The 16,032-nt window shown below is 36.7% G+C and overlaps 1 protein-coding gene and 1 non-coding gene across 4 annotated transcripts in view; one reads left to right on the top strand and one right to left on the bottom strand.

Moving 5' to 3' along the window:
• Positions 1-16,032, bottom strand: part of ZC3H12B (zinc finger CCCH-type containing 12B) — a 349,800-nt gene that overhangs the window by 41,712 nt on the left and 292,056 nt on the right. The window lies entirely within an intron of this gene.
• LOC148090488 (U6 spliceosomal RNA) lies at positions 3,247-3,353 on the top strand. Its single transcript, XR_015713740.1, has one exon. It is a non-coding gene; the product is annotated as a U6 spliceosomal RNA (small nuclear RNA).

Raw genomic sequence — 16,032 nt, 5'->3', positions numbered from 1 at the left:
GGTGCATATATATTTTGTGATTGGTATTTCGGGATTCTTAGGATATATTTCTGGAAATGGAACTGCTAGGTCAAAAGGCAGTTCTATTTTTAATTTTTTGAGGAAACTCCATACTGTTTTCCATAGTGGCTGGACCAGTTTGCATTCCTGCCAACAGTGCATGAAGTTACCCTTTTCTCTACCAGCACCTGTTGTTTGTTGATTTATTGATGATAGCTGTGAGTTGATATCTCATTATGGTTTTAATTTGCATCTCTCTGATGATTAGTGACACTGAACATCTTTACATATGTCTTCTTTGGAGAATTGTCTATTTAGGTCCTTTGCCCATTTTAAAAATTGGATTGTTTATCTTCCTTTTGTTAAGTTGTATGAGTTCTTTATATATTTCAGAAACTAAACCCTTATCAGATGTATCATTGACAAATATGTTCTCCCATGCAGTGGGTTCCCTTTTCATTTTGTTGATGGTTTCTTCTGCTGTGCAGAAGCTTTTATGTCTGATGTGGTCCCATTTCTTTATTTTTTCTTTTGTTTTCCATGCCCTAGGATATATATTGACAAAAATACTGCCACAAGAGATGGCTGAGACTTTACTGCCTATGTTTTCTTCCAGGATTTTTATGGTTTCATGACTTACATTTAAGATCTTTATCCATTTTAAGTTTATTCTTGTGTATGGTGTAATTTTGTGGTCTAGTTTCTTTTTTTTTTTTTTTGAAATTTTCCCAGCATCATTTATTGAAGAGGCTGTCTTTACTCCATTGTATGCTTTTGCCTCCTTTGTCAAACATTAATTGGCTGTAAAGGTGTGGGTTGATTTCTGGGGTCTCTGTTCTGTTCTACTGATCTAGATGCCTGTTCTTATGCCAGTACCAGGATGTTTTAATTATAATGGCTTTGTAGTATAGTTTGATGTCAAGTATTGTGATCCTTCCAACTTTGTTCTTCTTTCTCAAAATTGCTGAGGCTATTCAAGGTCTTTTTTGATTCCATATAAATTTTGGAATATTTGTTCTAGATCTGTGAAATATGCCATTGCTATTTTAATAAGAATTGTGCTGAATCTATAGATTGCTTTGGGTAGTATGGACATTTTAATTATGTTAATTTTTCAAACCCATGAACATGGTATATGCTTCCACTTACTTGTATCTGCCTTAATTTCTTTCTTCAATGTCTTAGTTTTCTGAGTACAGGTCTTTTGCCTCCTTGGTTAGATGTATTCCTATTTCCTTATATTTTTGTTGTTGCAATGGTAAATTGGATTGTTTTCTTAGTTTCTCTTTCTAATAGTTCATTACTGATATATAAAGAAGCCACCAATTTATGAATATGAATTTTGTATCCTGCTACTTTGCTAAATTCATTTATTACATCTGGTATTTTTTTGGTGGAGACTTTAGGGTTTTATATGTACAATATCATGTCATCTGTGAATAATGACAGTTTTGCTTCTTCCTTTCTGATTTGTTTGCCTTTTATTTCCTCTTTTTGTCTGATCACTGTGGCTAGGAATTTCAGTACTATATTGAATAAGTGTGGTGAAAGCAGACATTCATGTCTTGTTTTTTATCTTAATGGAAACACTTGTAGTTTTTGCCCATTGAGTATGATGTTGGCTGTGATATATGGCCTTTACTATGTTGATATATATTCCCTCTATTCCCACCTTGCTGAGAATTTTTATCATAAATGGATGCTGGATTTTGTTGAATATCTTTTTCTGCATCAATTGATATGATCACCTGATTTTGTTTCATTTTTAAACTTTTTAAATTTTAATTTAATTTTTTTATCACCATTTATCCCCTCTATGCTCTCTTCCTCTTCCACCCACTGTGTCCCTGTTTTATGTTTGTTTTTTTTGATGGTTGCTATTTGTCATCAAATTTCTCATTTTGGTTATGCACTGTTTTCCTACTTTAGTTGTTTGTATGTGTTTTTTTGTAGTTCACTAAACTTTATGAAAAGGATTATTTTGAATTCTTTGTCTGACAGTTCATAGATCTCCATTTCTTTGAAGCCAGTTATTATAGCTTTATTTGTTTTATTTGGTGGTCTAATATATACCTGATTTTTTTGATCCTTGATTCCTTAGGTTAGTATTTGCACATTTCAGTAATGGGATTCCTTTTCCAGACTCTACAGGTTGGCTTTGGCAGAGACAGTTCTTCACTAGTCAGGTAGGTCTGGGTTTCTGTGTGTGTCAACTAGTAATGTCTTTGGGAAAGTGGGTACTTCTATTATGGTCTATATTTGAGTGAGGCAACTTTTTGAGCTCTTAGGGCAATGGTGGAGGTGTGCCACTGGATGAAAACAGTTATATAGAACTGCCAGGTTGGTTACCTAACCAGTAGAGGCCATAGGATGGGTTCTAAGGCTGCCTGGATTCTCTGGTCAGGCTTTATAGATGGTTGCAACTATATATTATATTCAGCAATAGATGGGGCTATTAATTAACTTCCCTACCCTAGCAAGACAGCAGGCGAGAACCCAGAGATTGTGATAGGTAGTTGTTTGGGAGCCTGAATCAGGCCTGAGTGTGCACTGAATTCCTTGGTCAGATGAGACCACTGATTTTGCTCTACAGTTGGGGGAAACAGTTATTTGTGCTCTCTGTTCAAGTGCCACCATTCAAATAATGCTGAGTGGGCTACACAGCTTACCATGTGATCTAATTAGGTTCACTGGTTGGACGGGCTGAAGACTATTTAGCAATGAGCAGTGCTATTAAGTAGGCTCTCTGCCTGAGCACAGCAAGAGAAGCTCTAAAACCCATAACGTTTTTTGCTTGTTATTTTAATTCAAGCTGACCTGCACACCAAATTCCTTGGCTCTTGGCTAAACAGGGCCATTGGCTTTGCTCTGCAAACTGATAGCTCTATCTGCCCCTCTCTTGGCTCAAGGGCCACTGGGCTGCACAGGAGTTCTCTCCAGCACTTAACAGATGGGGCCCGAAGACTCTCCACAGCAGGTGGTGATAGTGGGGAAGTGCACATAATAAGGATAGAGCCACAGATGTTTAATAATCATTCGCCTTACTAACTATAAATAAGAAGTTTTCTTACAGATCCTGGGAAACTGGAGGATGAAACAAGGCTGTAAAATATAAGATGCCTCGGTGGGTCCATTACTCAGAAAAGAAATACATTTTGAGAACAGGCCAAGGACAGAACACACCTTGATTTGGTTGCTGTGCCTTGACCCTGACCCCCTCCTGGAATTTGCCTCAGGAATGTTGACCATTCTTTGGTCCCAAGAATGGGCTGAGCTGTTTGTAACATCATAGATGATTAGCATGGTCCATGTGCAAGGATGACACACAAATTCATCAAGTGTTCCATATTTTTATGATACAGAGAAGATTAGTCACCTAGTTATTAGACTTTGAGCTCCTGAAAGCCAGACTGTAGCCCCTCCCCTCTCCTTTCTGTTACACTCGCAGCTCACAGCTGCATGTAGTTATCTTATCCTTCGCTGGTATATAATCAGTCAACTGGCAAGGGGTGGCTAGAGCAGAATTTCCAGGGTGACCGACTGCTCTCCCATTATTTGCAAGCAATAATGGAATAAATGCTCAAATGATTCAACTATGTCTCTGCTTGATTGGCTGAAGTAATGGCGGACAGCCCAGACCCATTGCGTCCAGTTTCAGTGAGGCTATGTCTCAGCCTCCTTCCCTGGAATGGGAGAAGGGGTACTCTAGGCTACTCTCAATTTCCCAAACATGCTTTCCAGTTGGGGGGAGCTAGTAGCTACCCTCAGCCTTGGCTATGAATTAATCACCCTGTCTGTACATAGCAAGGAAGCCTCCATGCCTGGTAATGGCTTTGTTTAGAATAATCAATTCTACCCACACACCTCTGGGCTTGAATGCCACTGGGCCAAACAGCTCCTAGGAATTAACAACAACACTTCTGAAAAGCACTTTCCACAGCAGGTGGTGCCATAACTGAGCACCTTGCTTAGGCATGACCAAACCAGTCATTAGTGATTGAAATCAGGCATAGCTGCACCCCACCAAGTTCCATGGTCAGAGTATGCCCACTATCTTGGTTCTGTAGTTGAGCAAAGCTGTTGGTGGGATTGCTACTTAAGGTTTGCCAAGAACCATGTGCTGGTTGTTGCAAGATCTGTCACAGTCAGATTCTCAGTGGCTGGGCCCTGTAGATTCCCCTGCAATCTTCTTGGTACAAGATCAGAGTGGATGTTCTCACAAAGTAACCTACAATGCTGGGAGAGACTGCTTTCTCCCCCCATCCCCAGTGTTCCTTTTTCCCACTGGAGGAACCAGAGGCTCAGAACTCAGAGACATCTCTGTATGGTGTTGCACTGTCCTGGGGGAGGAGAAATACAGTGAAAATGTAGATGCTTCTTACCCTTCTAATGCAGCCTGTCTTGGTCTCTGAGGTGCAGCTGGGTGATTCAACCTCACCTCAATGTTCTAGGATTCTCTCAGTGGAGTCCTATTCTTTAATAGATGTTACCTGTTCTTGTGAGGGGGAGTGAAGTCATGAGTTAGCTATGTCACCACCTTGGTGACATCATTCTGAGCTTCAACTTTAACATTTGTAAAGTGGGGATAATAATTTCTGATCATGATAAAGATTAAATAAGACAATAAATGCAATGTTTTTTTTAAAATTACAGATGAATTTAAAAGTCCAATAAATATTTATGAAGTACTTGTTGTAGGCCAGGCATTAATTATGATACAGTGATATATAAATAGTTTCTGACCTCAAAGAGTTTATAAAATTAATGAGTTATTCTAAGTGGTATGGCATAGTAGAAAGAGCACAGACACTGTAGGCAGACACTTATGTTCACATTTTAGCTCTGCTACTTCTCAGCCAAAGAATCTTATTTTAAAAATCTCACAAGTTTTTACATTTTAGTTTCCTGATGTTAGGTAGAAATAATGATAATTGCTCTACATTACAAAAAATGTTTTTTTAAGTGAGGATAGGTGATATCAACTATAATGATAAAACCATCTTTACTATGAGAGTTAGGTAGCATATTCAGTATTCTGAGATCATCTACAGCACACCAAACTGTCACCGTGTCTTTACATACATAAAAGCAGTAGATGCAGATGTTGGTGTAGACGCTGTATATTCAATTTTTTTTACAAAAAGCTTTATTGAGATATAATTAACATACTATACAATTAACCTATATAAACTGTTCAGTTCAGTTTTTTGGTATATTTACAAATATATGCAACCATCACCATTCAATTTTAAAATATTTCTTCATCTCAAAAGGAAAATCCACATGTGCATGGAGTGAAATACTTAATATTGTGAAGATGTTAATACTACTTGAAATAATCTACAGATTTAATTCAATCCTTAATGAAACCCCAATGATTGATTTGCAGAAATAGAAAAATACACATTAAAATTCATATGGATTAACACCCAGAAATCGATGGCATTTTTATACACCAATAATGAATTCTCAGAAACAGAAACTAAAAAAACAATCCCATTTACCATTGCAACTAAAAAAATAAGATACATAAGAATAAACTTAACCAAAGATGTAAAAGACCTTTACTCAGAAAACTATAAGACACTGGAAAAATAAATAGAGGAAGATATAAATAAACGGAAAACCAGACTATGTTCAAGGATTGGAAGAATGAACATCATTAAAATGTCCATTTACCTAAAGCAAACTATAAATTCAAAAATGCCAACAGCGTATTATACAGATCTAGAACAAACACTTTGAAAATTTACATGGAACCAAAAAACACCCTAAATAGCCATGGCAATCCTGAGAAAGAAGAACAAAGTTGGAGGGATCAAAATACCAGATATCAAGTTATACTACAAAGCCACTGTAATCAAAACGGCCTGGTACTGGCACAAGAACAGACATATTGATCAGTGGAACAGAACAGAGAACCCAGAAACTGACCCATGCCATTATGGTCAATTAATATTTGATAAAGGAGGTAAGAACATACAATGGAGTAAAGACAGCCTTTTCAATAAATGGAGTTGGAAAAGTTGGACAGATACATGCAAAAAACTGAAACTAGACCACTAACTTACACCATACACAAAAGTAAATGCAGAATGGATAAAAGGCTTAAATATAAGACATGAAACCATAAAAATCCTAGAGGAAAACATAGGCAGAAAAATCTCAGACATATGTCATAGCAATATGTTTGCTGATATATCTCCTAGGGCAAGAGAAACTAAGGAGAAAATAAACTAATGGGACTACATCAAAATAAAAAGCTTCTGTACAGCAAAAGAAACAATGAACAAAACTAAAAGGGAGCCCACTGTACAGGAGAACATATTTGCCAACAACACATAGGATAAAGGGTTAATATCCAAAATATATATGGAACTCGTACAACTTAACAAAAGGAAGACAAACGATCTCAATTAAAAAATGGGCAAAGGACCTAAATAGACACTTCTCCAAAAAGGACATACAAATGGCTAAGAGACATATGAAGAAATGCTCAACGTCCTTAATCATCAGAGAGATGCACATTAAAACCACAATGAGGTATCACTTCACACCTGTCAGAATGGCTACCATCAACAAGTCAACAAACTACAAGTGCTGGCGAGGATGTGGAAAAAAGGGCACCCTAGTACACTATTGGTGGAAATGCAGACTGGTGCAGCCACTATGGAAAGCAGTATGGAGTTTCCTCAAATGATTAAAAATGAACCTGCCATTTGACCCAGTGATCCCAATTTTAAGAATATATCATAAGGAACCAGAAACAACAGTCACAAAGAACTTATGCGCCCCTATGTTCATAGAAGCACAATTTACAATAGTTAAGATATGGAAACAGCCCAAATGCCCATCAGTAGATGAGTGGATAAAAAAGCTGTGGCACATTTACACCATGCAATACTATGCAGCTGTAAAGAGGAAGAATTTTTTTGTCCTTTGGCACAGCGTGGAGGGAAATAGAAAGTATTATGCTAAGTGAAATAAGCCAGCCAGAGAAAGACAAGTACCACATGACCACACTTGTATGTGGAATATAATAAAATAAACTGATAAAGTGGATCCTGAGATATAGAAGCATGAAACAAAATGAGGGATCTCAGAGGGAAGGCGGGGAGGGGGGTGTGGGTGGGGAGAGATTAATCAAAGAGCTTATATATTTATAAGCATAACCCATGGACACAGACATTGGTATGGGGAAAGCCTGGGGGTGGGATGGATGTGGGGTGGAGGGGATCAGTGGGGATAAAAAAAAATTATATGGAATTCCAAGGTACTCAGAATAATCAAAACAATTGAGAAAATACAAATTTGGAGGTCTCATATTTCTAGATTTCAAAACTTATTACAAAGTTACAGCAATGAAACAGTGTGGTACTGACATAAAGTCAGACATATAGACCAATAAAATACAATAGAAAGCTCATAAATAAACCCTCACATATATGTTCAAATTATTTTCTACAAGGGTTCCAAGACCATTCAATGGAGAAAAGACAGTCTTTTCATTAAATGGTATTGGGAAAACTGAATATCCGCACACAAAAGAATGAATTTGTACACTTTATGATATATACAAAAATTAGTTCAAAATTGACCTAAATGTAAAAGTTAACAGTATAAAATTCTTAGAAGAAAACAGAAGAAAAGCTTCATGACAAAAGAACAGACAACTAAAGTAAAAAACAAATAATCTACATCAAACTTAAAAACTTCTGATCATGAGATTCCAAGATGGCAAAAGATTGAGTGGAAACTACATTGACACTCTGCTGGGACCAAACTGAAATAAAACTAAAGTATAGAAAAATCATCCTGAAAAATAAACTGCAACTGAAGACTAGCTGGAGAGCAACCTCATAACCAAGGAGGAAAAGTGGAGACCACATAGAGACTGGTAGGAAGTGTGAAGGCATGACAGGATTGGCTGGGCTCTCACATGGAGCAGCTGAAATTCTGGGGGGATATCTCAGCTGTGGGGGTTCCCACTGAGAACTTTGGGCTCTAAACCCCAAACTGGGCTTCCCAGACCACAGCACAAGATCTCAGAAAGGTGTCCACATAATATCTGGCTGTGAAAAGCAGTGGGGTTTCTGACTGCCAGGGAGAGATGGCTGAAAATGCAGGCAACCTCTTAGAGGGTCAATACACAGTTTTGTGTGCAGCCACTCACCTTGGGCTCCAGAAGAGGGAGGGCAGAGTGGACTGGAGATGTGTGAGGAGAGTTTGAATTTCTGGCCAAGGGAATAGAGCACAGAGGGCAGCCATCTGGATTCCTGTGCTGAGTCATTCCCCACTTCTTGCAGAGGACATCTTTCTCAGGCATACCTTCCAAGCAACTTTTGCCTGGGGGGAAAAATTGCCCCACCCAGCTGGAAAACTTCTCAACTCACCTTATGGAGTTTCTACATCCTGAGGTTCATTAAGAGACTAAATAACAGCCTCTGGGTGCCTTGAGTCTTTGCCTGATTTGTTTCTGGACCCAGAGCTTGGAAAGGCAGACCTTGGTGAACTTCTTAGTCCTGTCCCAGCAGAGGGAGCTACAAGCTATGGAGTGCAGAAAACTTCAAACAGGGTACTAAAGGCCAGTCACAAACAGTGTCTGACATTGGCCTGCACCAGGGACCATCCAAAAGACTAAGACTGGAAGTCCTAGCAGATCTACCTAATACATAGAAGCAAATCCAGACAGGCAGCCAAAATGGGGAGACAAAAATCAAGTCCCAAATGAAAGAACAAAAGAATTCTCCAGAAGAAGAGCTAAATGAAATGGAGATAAGCAATCTATCAGATATAGAGTTCAGAATACTGATCATAAGGATGCTCAACAGCATGAGAAAATATATGGAAACTATGAAGGAAATTAAGAATGACATAGTAAAATTAAAAAATAAAAACATTGGAAGGAATGAACAGCAGATTAGGGGAGCTGAGGATCAGATCACTGAATTAGAAGACAGGGTAGAAAAAAATCACTCAATAAGAGAATCAAAATGAAAAAACAATTTAAAAACAGAAAGACAGTTTAAGGGAGCTTGGGATAACATGGAAAGTAACAATGTTTGCATCATAGGAGTGCCAGAAGTTGTAGAAACTAAGCAAGGGCTAGAGAACCTGTTTGAAGAGATAATGGCAGAAAACTTCCCTAACTTGGTCAAGGAAAAAAAATCACACAAGTTCTGAAGGCAAAGAGAGTCCCAAGCATGAACAACCCAAAGAGGCCCATGCCCAGACACATCATAATTAAAATGCCAAAAATTCAATACAGAGAATGTTAAAGGCAGCAAGAGAAAAGCAAACTGTTACCTACAAAGGAGCTCCCATAGGTTGTCAGTTGATTTCTCATCAGAAACTCTACAGGCCAGAAGGGAATGGCATGAAGTATTCAAAGTAATGCAAAACAAGGATCTGAAACCAAGAATACTCTACCCAGCAAGGCTATCATTCAAAACAGATGGTGAAATAAAAAAAAATTTCCAGACAGAAAAAAAAGCTAAAGGAATTTAGCACCACCAAACCAGTATTTCAAGAAATGTTAAGGGGACTGCTGTAGTAAGAAGTTGATATAGAGAGAATGAGAAACATAGGCATAAAGAAATAAAATGGCAGTAGATAAGTACCTATGAATAGTAACTTTAAATATAAATGGATTAAATGCTCAAATCAAAGATGGCTGAATGGATAAGAAAGCAAGACCCAAATATATGCTGTGAACAAGAGTCCCACCTCAGAACAAAAGACTCACACGGGCAGAAAAAAACAACAAAAAAACCACAAAATAATTCTGGAGGACTTTAAAAAAGAGATTGACAGCAATACAGTCATAGTGGAGGACTTTAACACCCCAATGACTTCACTGGATAGATCTTCCAGACAAAAAATCAACAAGGAAACAGTGATTCTAAATGACACACTAGGTCAGATGAATTTAATTGACATTTATAGAATATTTCACCCCAAAACTGCAGAATATGCATTCTCCTCAGGTGCACATAGGGCGTTCTCAAAGGCACACCACATGTTAGAACAAAAAACAAGTCTTTACAAGTTCAAAAAGATTGAAATAGTATCAAGCATTTTCTGAGTCATTTACACCATGGAATACTAGGCAGTTGTGAAAAAGGACCCCTTACCCTTTGAGACAGCATGGTGGGACCTGCAGAGTATTATGCTAAGCAAAATAAGCCAGTCAAAGAAAGACAAATATCACATGATCTTACTCATATGTGGAATCTAATGAACAAAAAAATGAATAAAATAAATCCAGACACATAGAAGCATGCAACACACTGACAAATTTCAGAGAAAAGGCAAGAATGGGTGGGTGGGTAGGGAGAGATTAACCTAAGAATGTATATGCATATGTGCATAACCCATGGACACAAACAAGAGTGTGGTGAAGGCCTGGGCGGAGGGGTCAATGGGAGAAAAAGGGGGACATTTGTAATACTTTCAACAATAAAGATAAAAAAAGAATGAAAAAACAAAAAAACTTCTGATCATCAAAGGACACAATCAGCAGCGTGAAAAGGCAACCTATGGAATCAGAGAATATATTTGCAGTACATATATCTGAAAACAGTTCAATAGCCAGAATATGTAAAGAATTCCTGAAACGTCACAAAAAAATAGAAATAAAATAATTAAGATACTTAAGAATAAACTTAACCAAGGTGATAAAAGACGATCTGTACTTTCAAAACTACAGGATGTTGATGAAAGAGATAGAGGAAGATATAAACAACTGTAAGAATATACTGTGTTCATGGATTGGTAGAATTAACATCATTAAAATGTCCATACTACCAAAAGCAATCTATAAATTCAATGCAATCCTTATTAAAATACCAACAGCATATTTCAAAGATCTAGAACAAACACTTGGAAAATTTATATGGAACCAAAAAAGACCCCAAATAGCCATGGCAATCTTGAGAAAGAAGAACAAAGTTGGAGGGATCACAATACCATATATCAAGTTATACTACAAAGCCACTGTAATCAAAATAGCCTGGTACTGGCACAAGAACAGGCATATAGATCAATGGAGCAGAAATTGACCCAAGCCTTTACACTCAATTAATATTTGACGAAAGAGACAAGAGTATACAATGAAGTAAAACCCATCTCTTCAATAAATGGTGTTGAGAAAATTGGACAGGTACATTAAAAAAATGAAGCTAGACCACCAACTCACACCATACACAGGAGTAAACTCAAAATGGATAAAAGTTAAATGTAAGTTGTGAACCCGTAAAAATCATACGAGAAAAAGTAGGCAGCAAAATCTCAGACATCTTGTAGCAATATGTTTGCTGATACATCTCCTAGGGAAAGGGAAATAAAGCAGAAAATAAACAAATGGGACTGCATCAAAATAAAAAGCTTCTGTACAGCAAAAGAAGCCATCATCAAAATGAAAAGGAAGCCCACTGTATGGGAGAACATATTTGCCAATGACAAAATATATAAGGAAATCATACAACTTAACCAAAAGAAGATAAACAATCCAATTAAAAAATGGGCAAAAGACCTAAATAGACACTTCTCCAAAGTGGACAAACAGATTGCGAAGAGACATGTGAAAAAATACTCAAAGTCACTAATCATCAAAGAGATGCAAATCAAAACAACAATGAAATATCACCTCACACCTGTCAGAATGGCTCCCATTAACAAAACATTAAATGACAAGTGATGGCATGGATGTAGAAAAAAGTGAACCCTAGTACACTGCTGGTGGGAATGCAGACTGGTGCAGCCACTATGTGAAACAATATGGAGTTTCCTCAAAAATTTAAAGAAGGAACTGCCATTTAACCAAGTGATCCCACTTCTAGGAATATATCTTAAGAAATCCTAAACACCAATCAGAAAGAATGTATGCACCCCTATGTTCATAGCAGTGCAATTTACAATATCTAAGATATGGAAATAGCCCAAGTGCCCATCAGTAGATGAGTGGATAAAAATGCTGTGGTATATTTACACCATGGAATACTATGCAGCTCTAAAAAAGAAGGATCTCTTACCCTTTGGGACAGCATGGATGGAACTGGAGAGTATTATACTAAGTGAAATAAGCCAGTAAGGGAAAAATAAATATCATATAATCTCACTCATATGTGGAATCTAATGGACAAAATAATTGATGAACAAAATATATCCAGAGACATAGAAGCATGGAACAGACTGATGAATCTCAGGTGGAAGTTGGGGGTGAGGGAGTGGGAGGGAGAGAAATTAATCAAAGAACTTATATGCATATATTCATAACCCATATACACTGACAAGAGTGTAGATAAGTCCTGAGGCAGGGCAGGGGCTCAATGGGGGAAAAAGAGGGATATTTGTTATACTTTCAACAATAAAGATAAATTTTAAATAATAATAATAATAAAAAAATTAAAGAAAATACCTTTGAGACAGTAAACAATGAAGATGTATGTTGTGTATATATACACAAATGGTTTGAATATTTTAAGTAAAGTGGTTGAATGTTAAAAAAACCCAAAACGATGTGAATAAACATTTTTGCATAAAAGATATACAAGTAATCAATTAGCACATGAAAAGATGCTCAACATTACTAATCATTAAGGATTTGCAAATTAAACCCACAATGAGATATCACCTCATGCTCATTAAGATGTCATACACACACACACACACACACACACACATACACACACACAAATGGAATATAAGTATTGGCAAGGATGTGGAGAAACTGAGACCCTTATGCACTGTTGCTTGGACTGTAAAATGGTGCAGCCACCATGAAAAACAGTCTGAATTCTCCTTAAAAAATAAACTTACTATATGATCCATCAATTCAACTTCTGGGTATATACTCCAAAGAATTGAAAGCAGGATCTCAAACACACATTTGTACACCTATGTCATTACAGCATACTCCCAATAGTTAAGGTGTAGAAGCATTTAAAAAAAAAAAAAAATGCCCGGCCGGGCATGGCTCAGTGGTTGAGCGTTGACCTAGGATCGAGGCGATCAGGGTTCGATTCCCGGTCAGGGCACATGCCCGGGTTGCCGGCTCAATCAATGACTCTCTCATCATTGATGTTTCTCTCTCTCTCTCCCTCTCCTTTCCTCTCTCTGAAATCAATAAAGATATATTTTTTTAAAAAAAAGATGTAGAAGCAATCCAAGTTTCCATCAGTGATTGAATAAATAAAACAAGTGTGGTGTATATATGTATATTATGTAACATATATTATGTAATGTGGTATATATACACACACACATACACTCATATATTTAATGAAATATTCAGCCTTAAAAAGGAAGAAAATTCTGACATTTTCTACAACATGGATGAACCTTAAGGACATTATGCTAAGTGAAATAAACCAATCATTACACACACGCACACACACACACAAATACTATCTGATTTCACTTATATAAGGTATCTAAAAGAAACAAACTCTTAGAATCAAAATGTAGAATGGTGGTTGCCAGGAATTGGGCCAAGGGAGATAGGGGTAATTATTGTTCAATGGATATAGATTTTCAGTTTTGCAAGATAAAAATCTTCTAGAGAGCTATTGTACAACAATGTATATATAGGTAACCACACTGTATGGTATATCTAAAATAGGGTAAGATGATAAATTTTATGTTATATGTTTTATAAACAAACAAATAAATAAAAATTACCAATGCATATGGTTTGCTATGACTAAGAAATAGTTAAGATGGTAAATTTTATGTGAATTTTAACCACAACTAAAAATTAAAAAATAATACTATGAAAACTTCAGCATTCACACACCTCTCCTCACATCCCTACCCCAGACTCTAAGTGAATCACTAATTTCCTTTCTCACTCCAATTCTGGATTTTCAAATAAATAGAATCATAATATGTGGTCTTTTGTGACTGACTTCTTTCACTTAGTGTAGTGTATTCAAAATTCACCCATGCTGTAACATGTATCAATATTTCATTCTTTTTACGGTTAAATAATATTTCATTGTATGGATATAACACATTTTGCTTATCCATTCATCTGCTGATATACATGGCTATTAAAAATAATGCTTCTATAAATATTCACTTCTAAGTGTCAGTGTGAACATGCTTTCATTTCTCTTGGGTATAAATGCATGAGCAGAATTGCAGAGTTATGTGGTAATTCTATGTTTAATCACACTAGAAACAACCACATTCTCTTACAAAGTGGCTGCACACCATCGGTGTATAAAGGCTCCTCTGATTCCTCCACATCTTCACCAATACTTGTTTATTATTTGATTTTTTATATATTAGCCAATTTTTGTGGGTAAAAAGTGATATCTCATTGTGGTTTTGAGTTGCATTTCCCTGATGACTAATGATGCTGAGCATTTTTTCATGTGCTTTTGGCCATTTGCATGTCTTCTTTTTTCTAATGCCAAAATGGCAGGCAGCTTTATCTGTTTTGTTTACTGATAAATGCCAAGTTCCTAGAACTGTATCTTGTAAATAAAAAATGCTCAATAAACATATATGGAGTTGAATTACATCTCAGTGAAAACAATTCACATTCATTAGGTGTGGAGGTTAGGGTGGAAGCTGGGAAAGAACTCAGAAGTTATATACATGAAGGAAGTTTTGAAGCCCCTACTGGCATCAAACTGTAGTTAAGTTTCCTCTAGTCCACTCTCCTACCCACCTGTGACTTCTTGATTGTAAGAGGACCATTCAATCTCTCTTTGAATACTCTTCAGGTTAAGGGTATGTCCAGAATTACTTCCTGAGTTTAGTTATATTTACATCATCATGTTTACATCACAGTAAGAAAATGTCATATATGAGAAACTATAAAATGTCAAGTGTTTATGTACTTGAAGGGTTATATGATTGTGCTGTGGTTGATAGAAATTAAATTACTAGATTTGAGGAATTTAAGGAACTGTAAAGTGGTTGAATTATATCCTATAGCCATAGACTTCACAAGATACAAGGCTGAGAGTAAAAAATGTAGACCAGGTGCAGAAATCACTAAGGAAAGAGGAAGAATGTCTGTGTAGCTCAGTATACAGCTGTACTGAAAGACAAAAAAGCGAACCTGTCAATATGAACTGAAGAAGAAACAAGAGTGGAATGAATGCTTTATGGCCACTGGCAGGGAGCAAGGAATGTGCAAATGCTTCTGTCACTGTGAATTCCTTGGGAGCATTAAACAGCCAGGTACCATCTGTGGGGTGGGGGAGGCAAAGGAATGGAAGTGATAAATGATATTTAAGGAAAAGTCTAAGAATAAATTCCTTTAGCATGTGTTTAATTTTAAGGTGCCTACACTACACCAGTCTCTTTGCCAGGCACTATGGATGTAGAAATGTTTCTATTCTCAAAATAATAAGCATTATGAAGGGAACAATTAAGAAGCAAGTAAAGAGACACAAATTTGACAAGTTTGATGAGAGTCAACTTGAGCTAGCTGTGATCAAGTAGAGAGGCAATATTGGGAAGGGGGAATCAACAAGAGCAGAAAGAGAAAACAAGGAATTTGAGAAGTATGACAATATGAGATGGACATGTTGCAATATAAAATGAAAATATAGAATTTAAGAAATATAATTAAAAATTATATTGAGTAAAGATTAGTAAGACTAATTTTGATATTTGGGTAGCTATTAGATATAATCTTAAAATTATTAGCCAGCAAATACCTAGAAAAGCACAGGTATTCAACCATAACTTAATATGATTTTATAAGTGTTAATCACCCTGGAACAATTTAATTTCTTTATGGTAGTGATGGCTTAGAAAAAGCAAGACATTTAATATATCTAGGTCTTAGTAAGGCCTCTGACATAGATTCATAGGCCATTTTCACCAAGAAATTTTGAGTATTCCATAGGCAATGCATAACTGCAGGAAAAGTCATACCCATAGGTGATGATCAATGATTATGTGACAAACTAGGATCACAGGTTAAGAGCTCTCCCACTGTCTTCAGTTCTAAGGCCCAGTATTTTTCATGCATTTATCAGTGATTTGGAAGATTGCCTCATCCTCCTGCTC

This window comes from Miniopterus natalensis, chromosome X (assembly GCF_054644295.1).
Source record: "Miniopterus natalensis isolate mMinNat1 chromosome X, mMinNat1.hap1, whole genome shotgun sequence".
NCBI lineage: Eukaryota > Metazoa > Chordata > Mammalia > Chiroptera > Miniopteridae > Miniopterus > Miniopterus natalensis.
Note: the sequence above shows the minus strand (reverse complement) of the source record. Positions and strands in the feature narration are given on the sequence as shown.